The sequence below is a fragment of the Scyliorhinus canicula genome, chromosome 12, assembly GCF_902713615.1.
Source record: "Scyliorhinus canicula chromosome 12, sScyCan1.1, whole genome shotgun sequence".
NCBI classification, from domain to species: domain Eukaryota; kingdom Metazoa; phylum Chordata; class Chondrichthyes; order Carcharhiniformes; family Scyliorhinidae; genus Scyliorhinus; species Scyliorhinus canicula.
The window spans coordinates 34,832,776-34,846,458 of record NC_052157.1 but is presented as its reverse complement, the minus strand read 5'-3'; positions in this window follow the sequence as shown (position 1 = coordinate 34,846,458).

Below are 13,683 nucleotides of genomic sequence, written 5' to 3'. Positions count from 1 at the left end.
GCCTATCGATCAAAGAGCCAAACACCAGTTAGTTAGTTCAAGGCCAAGGGTACTTTATTTACACACAATTAGTCATGCAACATAAACACTACTAGTTAACTACACCTATCGACTAAGACAACCTGTACTTAACTTCAGGCACTCGGCTTGGGTCAGAGAAACAGTGGCCGCTGTTCGGTTCTGGATCTATCGAGTCAGGAGAAGTAACTGCTGCTCATCTAGGCTCATCCATCTGCTAGCGAGCGTTGAACTTGGACTTGCTTCTGGTGTTGCTGCACTTGGAAATGGTCGTGGCTGGTGCGCCATGTCCACGAGAGGACGAACATATGGCAGGTCTCTTCTTATACTTGGGGGTTTTCGAGCTCTTTCGGGCGATCCTTCAGTTTGGACCCCACTAATTGGATGATTCTTGATCACTCTGTTCGATTCCTAACCAATAAATGGGCGGGTGCCTGGATGGCTGGGCGTGTCCCAAGCAGTCACTGACCCTGTTGTTTACGTTTCCCCAGAACAGGGAGTGGCACCGAAATGTCTGGGACTGTACCGGTCGCTTGAGTACCAGTCCTTTGTCTTGGTGGAGATGGGCCATCAAATGCTAATCAGCCCCATCAAAATGCTAATTGGTCAGAGTTTCGATACCGTCTGGACTGCTTGCTTGCAAATATACATTTCAGGCTCTGAGCCCGCCTGAATCTCGCTTTGTCCATTTTACCCGCGAGGCTTTGCGAGTTTCTCTATCCCTAGTTGTAAGTGCCCATCCCAAATGGCTACACTTTTTAATGATTGAAATAGCTGCTTGGGACAGTCAGCACCTTTACACCAGCACTGAAAGGAATACTCTCCATTAATGCTATTCCTTACAATGGACAAAACCTGGATATTTGCTACAACTAAATGTGGTAGGCATTATTGGTCTACTATCTCCAGTGCCTTCTGCCAGCTCTGCTGTCCCACAGTGTTACTGGATACTCTCTGCATGCCATGCCACTTTCTTATTCCCACATTCTTGAAGCTTACCAAGTCCCGTCCATTTTTTTGCTTCCTCGGTTCTGTCCGTTTTTTCTCCTTTGGCTCCTTTCTCTCCAACTTCTCCTCCTTTATTGCTCAGGCTGATGATGGATAAAGGTCGGAGCCTGTGGCAGTGTGAGAAGCTGCCCTTCCTTCAGCTTACAATCCATTGACAGCTGCAGTTGTTGACTTGCTGGACTTTTTTTTATCATGTCCTGATGTCTATGATACACCAGCAAATCTCCCCAATCACAACAGATTATTACATTTGCCATTTCTCATCTTTTAAAGTTATAAAAGTACAGCTTTATGATTCACAAATTGCTGTGGCCTCTGATACACGCAAGATGGCTATTCTGTGTCTACTCAGGACCTTTACTTCTTTCGCATTTATGACATCTCCTTCCATATCGATTCTATCTGTGGCTGGCTGTATGGATTTTCGCAGGATTATCATATGACTGCAGTAATTTTGTTGTCTGGCATGGGTTTCCAAAAGAAACCTGACCATGAGAACTTTAATGAATCATATATCCTTGCCTTGGACATTGCTAAAGTTTTGACATAGTTTTGCAGCATGCATACTTGAACACTTCTGAACACCCCTGCCAAAGAATGGCCCCAAATCTTCCAATCTCCAGACCGCCGGAGGTAGGACATAATTTGGAAGATGTACACCCAGACCCTGCAGAGGTTGTGATGTTAAACATACCTGGAAATTGCCTGGGAAGTTTAAACTTCAGATGAGCTGATTCCGTGCTTCATAGGACCCTCCATGACTCCCCCTGATCCAAAGCATACTGCAAACTCTTGGTTAGACCTGCAAGAGTTACTAGGATACATACTGAGGAAATGTTAGATGTTTTAGACCGTTAGATTGTGGTCTACAAACTGGGTAACTCCACCAATGACCACCACTTAACTCCCGCAATCACCCTACCTAACCAAACTACCCCCCATACACCAGACTGCCCCATCCAGATCTGAGTACTCTCTGCCGACCCCATAGGGGTATCTCCCCAACTGTCTACCCCATGACCAGATCCCACTAGCCCCTATATGACACAACCCAACTACATACCCAACCATTCCCAACCTATCTACCCACTTCACCAACGTCACCTACAGTGGGTAGCATGGTTACTTCACAGCTCCAGGGTTCCAGGTTTGATTCCCGGCTTGGGTCACTGTCTGTGTGGAGTCTGCACGTTCTCTCCTTGTCTGCGTGGGTTTCCTCCGGGTGCTCCGGTTTCCTCCCACAAGTGCTGAAAGACGTGCTTTTAGTTGTTAGGTAATTTGGACATTCAGAATTCTCCCTCAGTGTACCCGAGCAGGCGCTGGAATGTGGCGACTAGGGGCTTTTCACAGTAACTTCATTGCAGTGTTAATGTAAGCCTACTTGTGGCAATAAAGATTATTATTATACTCACCCCACCACATCACCCCTCTACACACACAGCCATTCACCCACACACTCATGCAAGAACTCATTTATTTAACCCACACTCATTCATTAAAATACTTGAGACCTTTCAAAACTTACCCAAATCTGACCTAGTGTTGTAAATGGTTTGTCCATATGGTGCAGTATGAACTTTATTCATGACACATTTTCATAATATGAACACAAAACTACAAGGCATCTGCAGCCTTTTTACAACCTACTCTAACATGTTCTATCTGACCTTCGACCCCAGGTCAGGTGATCCCCATGTACTGTGTTGTATCTAATGCTAGAGTCCACAACCATAATCATATATCATCATATTTCTCTTTTTTAAAAAACAGAACATTTCAGGCTAGTTTCTGTTTGAACAAAATATGCTGAGTATAACTATTCAAGTACACAAGTCCCTTATTTATTCTTTCGCACTTTGTCTTTTACTCATCTCTTCATCTCTGTTGTTTTTTTTTACACAAGTCTTCTACTGGGCATTCTGTATAGTGACAGAGATGATTTTGATGGACATGAGGCCGTCTCCAGCTCTGTGTTACTTTCACTCCTTAGATAGTCTCCAGGACTCCCAGTCTTTGTCTGGTTATCTATTGCTTTACTGGTGATTCAGGTTCTTGACCTTCAGCTACACTTTCTGGTTCAGAGTAGGGCCTCGCTTTATTTATTTTTTGTAGGAATTTCCGGTTTCCCCTGTACTGTTGTCCATTTGGAGTCTGTACCATGTAAGACCTTGGTTCTCCTGTAATTCCTGTGAAAGCAGTAGAATTCCAGACCCCTTCCTGCTGAACTCTCACTGTCTCTCCCATGTTCAGTTCAGATAGAGGTTGATACCCTCGCTCAACATACTGTTTCTACTTCTGCTGTGTCAGTTTGAGCAGGTCTGCCGCACTGTAGCCCACTGATTGTGGAAATAACTAAACAAATTGTTTTATCTGAAGTTATCTTATGTTCCCAAAATATACCCTCATTCCCTGAACTTACTTTTATCAAGAAACATCTGATTTTAGTAACTCTATAGGTCAAATCCGATTAATAGGTACCACACAATACTGCCTCAGTGACAAAGTCTGGGAAAACTCTTCGCGGTACAGCGATGACAGAAAATTGCGTCTTTTATAAGAGAATATCTGCTATCTGCCGTGGCTCGAAAGTTTATCTAATATTAATAATCTTTATTAGTGTCACAAGTAAACTTACATTAACACTGCAATGAAGTCACTACGAAAATCCCCTAATCGTCACGATACAGTGTCTGTTCAGGTACACTGAGGGAGAATTCAGAATGTCCAATTCATCGAACAAACACGCCTTTCGGGATTTATGGGAAGAAACCAGAGCACCCGGAGGAAGCCCACGGGAAGAGCGCGCAGACTCCGCACATACGGTGACCCAACCGGGAATCGAACCTGAGTCCCTGGCGCTATGAAGCAACAGTGCTAACTATTGTACTACTGTGCCTCCCTGGAACAGGCCTCTGTGGCTTGGATCACAAATGGAACTGTCCTGTCTGACTGTTGGATGGGGAACTAATCTGTGTCCCCAATGAGACTGCTAGTAGTTATATTCCCCTCTGTGGATTCTGCTGTCTATCACACTCAAATTCCATGGGCAGGATTCTCCGTCTCTCCAGCCGGCCAATGGGGGTTCCCATTGTGGGTAGCCCCATACCGTCGGGAAATGCCTGGGCTGCCGTCGCAACGGAGAATCCCAACAGCGGAGAATCCAGCCCCTTGTCTTTAGAAGTTACCATTTGTATAGTCCCACTAATCTCTGTAAACAATACTTTTAATGTGGCTATTCACAGCTCAATGTCTCTAGCCTCGTGCTAATCTTGTTACATTTCTGTTATTTTATTTTCATCTCAAATTCACTGTTGATCTCGTAAACTTCCCATATCCCTGACATGTCTCTTTTTCTTGAAAAAAAAGAAATATCTTTATTTGAAAGGCACTTTTATTTCTCAATCAATTCTTAACTGTTCTACCATATCATCCAGTACAAAAATTGCAGAGCATGTATTAACAATAACATTTTACCCCAGAGAATTATCATCCAATGTTCCCAAAAGTCTCTTTTTTACTCATGATAAAGTGTCTGCAATGATGTTCACTCTCCCGGCCACATGAATGATTTTTAAATAAAATGGTTGTAGCAACAGGCTCCATCGGAATAACCTGGTGTTCTTGTGAATTGCGCTTTCACGTATCTGATCGTCAGTCCAGAAGTAAAACACTCGAACACGTCAGTAACGAATATTCGTTTATTTACGGCCGGGACAAATCTCTAAGCAGTCGGGTAACCACCTTCGAGAAGTGCCAAAGTCAAAAATATGGACTGTCTCTTTATACAATCACAGCTTAGAGGTGGTCCCCTTAAATTCCTAGATACACCAATGATTTGGCAAGGATCCAGAACATGTACATATATGGAATTATTCTTCGAGGTCGGGAGGTTATTTTTGACATAATCATTAGCACAAGTCACTATCAATATTAATACAAAGGTTTTTGTATCCCATGGCCATCTGGCTTATCTCATTCCAAGGCCCTTCCTTTTACATTTCAATGTTTATTTGTTCCAACTGGTCAAACGAGCTTAATTACGTTATCTCTGCAATAAAGTAACGGTTCCCATTCATTCCATTCTTTGACTTTTTGACCTCTCTGCTTTCACAGATGGGGTCAGAACATTAAATAGTACCAAAGTCACACTCCCTATATTCCATCCCATAACCTTCTGACATCTTTGCTTTCACAGATGCCGGTCATAACACACTCCCTTTATTTCATCCCTTGACCTGTTGACATCTCTTTCACAGAGCTTTTCAGAACTGTTATATTAACCCTATCAGCGAAGTTCCAAATGAAATCCACTTCTACATTCCCCCCTTTGATCATTCCTTGATCACATAACACCCAGGATACTTTAGATGGAAATGAGAGCGAGGCGGAGGTACTCCTCCTCTACTAGGCTCCGGCAGGATGCCACTTCCTCATATAGGTCAGGGGTAGGTGGAACCAGTTTTTCTTTTTCGTCTAGGGCGGATCTCTGAAGCATCTGTGGTAATGCAGTGGCACCCAAACGGTTGCATAGGCATTTCACACCAGTAGCTATGATACAGAGCAACAAACAGATGGTAACGAAGATAATGAGCCCATGGAACAGGTAAGTGGCCCAAGAATTGGACCACATCCAGCTCCACCAGTCAGCCTGACCGGCGAGTCGCAAGCGCTGTACTCCATCTCTGATATGGGTTACCAGACGCGTGATATTCTCTGAACTGTCTGGAATATAACCCATGCAGCCGTCTGTTCGATCGAGAAAGGAACAGATATCAAGGGAACGCCTCCATGGGCATGGGTCGGGACCTGTGTACATACCCAGCAAGAGGAGACACCCACTTTCTTAGCATAGACATAGGACATAAACAGAAATGAATTCGCCGTTACATGGTGCGTTGCCCGCTTCCTTCTGGAAGGCGAGTAGGGGTGAGTAGTCCTTGATGGCAAAATTTGTACCCTGTCCTTATCAATGCACCGGTGGTTCCACCGGCATGTGCGGCGATCGTAGATCAGAACCATGTACGTAGTCAGGAATCGGGGCTTCTGGTCGTCGGGATGAACGGTGGTCGGGCAGGTGTTGATAGGGGTGGTGATCCATCGGAGACCTGTCGTTGTTCCACATCGTGGGGTTCCTTCTCGGCACAGGGGTGGACGTCGGCTTCCATACGGGCATCTCCTTCTTTCGGATGCAGCGAGAGAGAGCAGGGTGGCGAGTATTGTGACGGCGAAGAGGGGCCTCATCCTGGTACTCGTGTTCCTAGGACTTAAAGGAAAAGTTTAGAACATCATGGATACTTAATTAACTTACAATGGTGCATATGTACCCATGCGTTCCGGCCCTCCACTTTTACTGCAGTGGGGGTAGTGAGTAGAACCTGTAGGGGACCCTCCCATCGAGGTTCCAAACCTTTACGTGTCCAATTTCGAATTAGGACATAATCCCCAGGGTTGATGGAGACGTCATGAGTAATGGATGGGACTTCTTCCTGGGTGGCACGAACTCGGGAGTGTAATCCTTTCAAAATTCTAGTTAGTGTTAATATATAATTAGCCATCTCGGTAGTCATGTAATGGAATTGAACATTCCGTGGAACACTGCTGTCCCAAGGCGTTCGAAAGGGTCTGCCATATAGTATTTCTGCTGGGCTTAGGCGAGTTTTTCCTGCGGGGGTGGCACGTAGCTGGAAGAGTGCTAAAGGCAGGAGTTTGAGCCAAGTGGCCCCAGTGTCTGCTTGTAGTTTAGCGAGTTTAGTCTTTAGAGTCTGATTAGCCCTTTCCACCACTCCAGCGGCTTGTGGTCTGTAGGCACAATGAAACTGTTGCTTTATTCCAAGCAGAGCACAGAATTCCTTATTGATTTGACCTATGAAGTGGGGACCATTGTCAGAGCTCAGCCGGGCTGGAATTCCAAATCGCGGAACAATTTCTCGCATTAACACCTTAACTACTGTCGAGGCCTTGTTATCCGTAGTCGGGTAGGCCTCGATCCATTTGCTAAAAGTGTCCACAATGACTAACACATATTTATAGCATTGACATCTTTCCAACTCAATGTAATCCATTTGTAGGGTCTCAAATGGACCCTCAGGTAAGGGGGTTGTGCCAGGATCATAGGGGACGGCCTTACCGGGGTTGTGCTGTTGACAGATTAGGCACCGACTGCTAATTTGTTGGGCCATTTCTTGCAGTCGTGGGTGCCACCAGCTTTTTAACAATATGTCCCCTGTGGCACGAGCGCCACAGTGAGTTGCAAAGTGTACACATTCGGTCACCCAGGCTGCTAATGCATCGGTCATACATGTTTGTCCTACCGGGGTGACCCACAGCTTATTTTCGATATCATATATACATCCTAAGTTTTTCCACATATTTACAGCAGTTGCAGGAGCGTCCTCCTGCATTTGGATTATGTCAGCAATGGTTGGCATAGGTTTTTCAGAGGGAGACTTTTCTGGGGGGGTTTTAGTCTGCCTCATCATTCTAGGCACCATTAGTTTGCCAGATTTAGAAATTTCTTTTGCCTTCTCGTCCGCTCTCCTGTTGCCCGTTTCCACCAGTCCTGTGCCTTTTGTATGCGCTGCGCATTTTATCACCGCTATCTTGTCTGGGAGCATAAGGGCCTGCAATAACTGTGTTACTAACTGCTGGTGTGAGATGGGTGTACCAGCGGAGGTTAGAAATCCTCTGTTTTTCCATCACCGTCTTGATCGATGATTGCATAGCCAGATTGTCTATCCCCCCTTTCGCCGACGGAAGAACTTCCATCGGTGAAAAAGGAACAATCTGCACTTGGGAGGGGTATATCGGAGAGGTCGTCTCGAACCGAGGAGACTTCCTGCAACAGTTGCAGACAGTCATGAGTTGGGTCGAGCATGTCTGTGGGAGGATGCGTCAAAAAGTTAGCAGGGTTGATAGTGGTGCAGTGGGCAAACTGGACCTTCGGGTTATTAAGGAGAGCAATCTCATATTTGTTCTGACGAGCCATCGTGAGATGCTGAGTCTGTAGCTGTCCCAAAAGGGCCGTAACAGAATGGGAACTATAGACAGTAATATCTTGTTGGAGGGTAATATTAGCAGCCGATTGCAGGCTGTTGTAGATAGCTGCAAGAATTTGGGTACAGATAGGATAGCCAAGGGCTACCGGATCGAGTTTAGAGGAGTAGTATGCAACCGGGCGACAGCGGTCGCCGCGGCGTTGGGTCAGGACAGCTGTGGCGCAGTCGGCAAGGACTGTGCAATAGAGCTGAAAAGGGCGATCATATAAGGGTCGACCAAGGGCAGGGGCCTGGAGGAGTGCCTCCTTGAGGCAGTTCTGCTAGTGACTGTTTGTGATCAGCGGGCACTAGGACCCTGCGGAGCCATGCAGTGTCAATTTCAACGCAGCAGTTTCGAAACTGCCCAGCACAAATTCTTTATCTGTTTATTCTGAGACCAATGTAGTTCTGAACATACTGAGTTACTCATAATACTGATCACATTCCAGGGGCGGTGGCGGAGGTGGCTGTGGGGGCTGTGGAGGCTGTGGGGGCTGTGGGGGCTGTGGAGGCTGTGGGGGCTGTGGGGGCTGTGGAGGCTGTGGAGGCTGTGGGGGCTTCTGACGTCCCCCGCAATTGAACAGATGTTCCTCATCCCCATCGTCCCCCTCCTCCCAACCTTGCTTCGCATTGCTGACCGGCGCCAGGGTAGGATTAGCATTCTTACGTTTCTTATATTCTTTACATTCCCTTTTTAAGACCTCTACTGTTTTAACAATTTCCCCTTCAGTGAGGCCAATACCCAATTTTGAGGCATTTGCCTGCCAGCTAGCCAGTTTAGATGCATCTTTCATTAACTGACAGTATTCCCTCCACAAGGCAATTAATTTCTTTGCGGTGGGTTCTTGATAATACAGAAAAATGTGTCATTTGAAACATGAAAGTCTGGCAATATCTGGTTTGAGAGGGTACAGGGAAAGATCCCACAAAAGGTTAATAGCAGCTGCAAAGAGCAGGGTTATAAAATGCAGATACTTGCTCACAAGCAGGTCTCAGCAGACACACAGGCTTCATATGGTAAGCTAAAACAATGGCTCACACCTTCATGGAATGTAACTATCTCAGAAAGCATCTGAAAAAGCATGGATGAGAGTTTCAATTGCATTAAGTGACGAATGTTTAAAACAGGCAAGTCTTTCAAGTCACAACCAAGTTAAATTTTAGCATACAGCTAAGAGCAAAGTTTCACACCTTAATTGAAATAAACTCTCTTAGTAAACAGCTGGAAAGAATGGAAGATGCTCAGTCGAATTTAGTGTCAATTTAAGGGGTAAAATTCTACAAACATCAAGTTAATTAAAAGAAAATTGGAGATGACTTGGCTACGAGAAACATCATTTTAGTCAAAATCAAAGGCAAAGTTATGAACTGGGGACAATTGGAAAATTAAACGATTTGAAATCACAGAAATAAAAGTTAACTATTGAAACGAAAGCATTTTTTAAATCAAATCTGAGAGGAGACGATATGCCTGAAATGAATAACGAGTTGTAGTAAGATGTTTACATCAAAGATACTTGTAAACTATCAAAGTGAAACAAGCCCATATACAATACAGTCGTTAAAACTTAATAACTCTTCGAAAGAGAATATAAACCCAGGGAGCAGAAGCAGCAGCACTCTGCAACAGCAACAGGAGAGAGAGAGAGAGAGAGAGAGAGAGAGAGAGACGCAGCCTGCTGGAGAAAGACAAGGAAAGCAGCCGAGTTTAAACAGCTAATACAACTCAAGAAGACCAGATTTTAAGTGGTTATTAGCTTACTTCACCTCCTTAATAACGCAGGACCCAGGACACCAATGCTATTAAGGGGTAAGTAGGTAAAATTCTTCGGTGAAGGTATGGGTTATACCGGGGGATAGGCTCCGAGAACCCCGCCCGTAACTTCCAGAGAACGCTGCCTGGAATCACGGCGGCAGTCCCGTCCGGAGCCCACAGCCCGGAATCGTCCCCTAGCAGTCCTGAGAACCCCGCCCGTAACTCCAGCGAACGCTGCCTGGAATCACGGCGGCTCCTCAGGCTGCCCCTAGCAGTCCTGGCAACCCCGCCCGTAACTCCAGCGAACGCTGCCTGGAATCACGGCGGCAGTCCCAGGCTGCCCACAGCCCGTTAACCGTCCCCTAGCAGTCCTGAGAACCCCGCCCGTAACTCCAGCGAACGCTGCCTGGAATCACGGCGGCAGTCCCAGGCTGCCCCTAGAGATGATAACCACAGGGTTCACTCACTTACCCTCTTTAAAACGGGTTCGCTGGACTGACCTGGATCTCGCAGAGGCTTCTCGACAAACCAACGGCAAGGCTGAGCAACGATCAAACTAGTAGTAGGCGAATACCAAGGTGGAAAAGAAATTTTTACTCACGTTGGGGGCCAAATTCGTCCTCTACTTTGAACGAGCTCAGTCAATTATGCCGGTTAGTTGCGCAGACCCCTCTGGAGATCCCCGTACGGGCCACCAAATGTGAATTGCGCTTTCACATATCTGATCGTCAGTCCAGAAGTAAAACACTCGAACACGTCAGTAACGAATATTCGTTTATTTACGGCCGGGACAAATCTCTAAGCAGTCGGGTAACCACCTTCGAGAAGTGCCAAAGTCAAAAATATGGACTGTCTCTTTATACAATCACAGCTTAGAGGTGGTCCCCTTAAATTCCTAGATACACCAATGATTTGGCAAGGATCCAGAACATGTACATATATGGAATTATTCTTCGAGGTCGGGAGGTTATTTTTGACATAATCATTAGCACAAGTCACTATCAATATTAATACAAAGGTTTTTGTATCCCATGGCCATCTGGCTTATCTCATTCCAAGGCCCTTCCTTTTACATTTCAATGTTTATTTGTTCCAACTGGTCAAACGAGCTTAATTACGTTATCTCTGCAATAAAGTAACGGTTCCCATTCATTCCATTCTTTGACTTTTTGACCTCTCTGCTTTCACAGATGGGGTCAGAACATTAAATAGTACCAAAGTCACACTCCCTATATTCCATCCCATAACCTTCTGACATCTTTGCTTTCACAGATGCCGGTCATAACGCACTCCCTTTATTTCATCCCTTGACCTGTTGACATCTCTTTCACAGAGCTTTTCAGAACTGTTATATTAACCCTATCAGCGAAGTTCCAAATGAAATCCACTTCTACATTCTGATCTCAAATATAATTGTCTTTATTATTGTCACATGTAGGCTTACATTAACACTGCAATTACGTTACTGTGAAAATTCCATTATCCAGACCTCTTGCTTGCCTGTTTCCATAGCCATTCAGCCAACTGAGTGAACCAACCCTCTTTCAATGGACACAATGTAGTGGAGAGATTTAGTTGATCACAGTTCTTACCCTGATTTCCGTAGGCTGGATAATTACGTGTAAGTACTCTGTTCCACATTGACTGCATTTAAGTGTTTTAATAGCAGTTTTGTTCTGTTTATCTTCAGGTTGTCTATTTGTTTTTCCCCAAAGCTGTTTCAGTTTAACTGGACCAAACTGCTCGATCACATGTGGCTTCTTATCTTCTGACATCTGTTTAATCTGGCATTTTATTGTCTCTGCCACTCTGCAGATATTTGTTCATTTCACCTGCGTGAGATCCACTTCTCTCAAAACCCATCCTCTCAGAGAATCACTTGCGATCCCACAAATTATTTCATCTCAGATGAGTGATTCTTCAAGCTCATACAATTTAGCTCATTTTTGCAGCTGAGTTACATACTGACCAATGTTGTCACTGCCTTGCGTGCATGTAAAAATATTTGCATCCTTCATACGTGATGTTTTTCTTAGATTTGTTGTAAACTGAATCTTTTTCAGTGTTTCTTTCAAGTAATTTTGTTTCTCATCACTTTCAAAAGTGAACTTCCAGGGCTTCTTCCCCTGCTACATGAAGAAATATGGAAGATTGTACATTTTTTATCACTGCCCATTGCTGTGAGGAACAGGGCAAAGCACTGCCAAATAATCTTCGGCTTTTAGAGATATTGCCCTCAAAACTGAACTCTGTCGGTGGTTTCAGAACCTCCATTGTTGTTGTGTTGAATTTAATTCCAACACCTTGCCTTGTTTTTATAGTGCAGGATGACAGGCACTATTGTTGTGTACTAACTTTATTAATGACATATTTTTATAATATGAGCACACAACTGCAATGCATCTGCAGCCTTATTACAACCTACTCTACCATGTTCTATCTGACCTTCGACCCCAGGTCAAGTGACCCCATGTACTGCATTGTATCTAATACTGGAGTCCACAACCACAGTCAATTACTATCACGACAGCATTGCTGTGAACCAAAAGGTTTAGACCAATGTTCATATTCTCTACTTCCCCGTATTTCTTTTGTCTGTGTTATAGCTGCTGCCTCAACTTATGTCTCTTTTACATTAGCTGATGGATTCCAAAGGAGTTTCTCCCATCCTTTTAATATAATTTACCTGATCCACTAACCATCCGCCCCCTCCACGTTTTTGTGCTGCAACTTCATTCTAGGTTCAAAGAATGCCTTTGCATTGTATACCCTCATTGTCCACAACTTTGAGTATGCTCAATGCAATGGCTTAATAACTACATTACAACACTGGTATCTGTGAAAATAATATTGATTGTTCTGATTTGGACATCTCAAATCAAGGCAGCAAAACTATTAGTAGTTTTGGGAAAGTGACAGTGTAAAGAACCATTTACATATCTAATTATTAATTGTCCAGCCTCAATATTCAACTAAATGATGATACAGAAGCATGCAGGTTGAAAAATAACTCAGGGGTGAAATATGTGGCTGTAGGTCTCTTTATAACACTGTCTTTGAGAGTCACAAAAAAAGCAGGCCGGAATAGATAGCATGCTTTAGAGAGGAGTTTTATGCCGTTTTAATGAGGGAGTCATAAACAATATCTATCAGAATGTTTCTGCGAGGGGATGCTGTACTGAATAATTTGTTACTTTGGGGATTGTGTGGCACATTACGTTGGATCACGATTCTCATAAAAAAACTGTGCTTTCACCTTTTGAAATCCAAGTTTGAATCCGATCCAGACAGAGATGATGAGGGTCTCTGCTTTCTGACAGTTGTCAAGTATCACAAGTAAAATGAGTCTGGGCAGTCTCAGCCTTGTTCCCAGAGGAAAAGAATCCAAAGCATAAAATTACCATGAATTTGCACTAATTGGCACAAATTTAGCAACAACCCTGTGAGAAGCAGTCGAACAGATAACACGGCAGATATGTCATACTGGTGTAGCAGGAAGCCTCTGGCAAGGTTGGGGTTCAGATGCACTGTCAGGGCATTATTGGGGTCCCCTGAATTATAATGAGTCTTTGTTGCAGCTGCCTTGTTCATAGTTAATATTCTCACGGAACAAAAGTTGGAGAAAAGAATGTTCCACTTTCAAGATTCATTACCTCCTCATCTTGGAAATCATCCACCCTTACACCTTCTCTTAAGTTTCTAAATCTTCTAAGTAACATTATTGAGTGGCTAATTGTTATATTTGTTAGCCACTGAATATGACTAACATTTTGGAGTAAATTATTCCACAATCCTACAAACAGGTTTCACAGAAATGGACGTTTTCCTGTTAAGTTACAGTCAGTTGACTTGTGATGGATCTGAGTT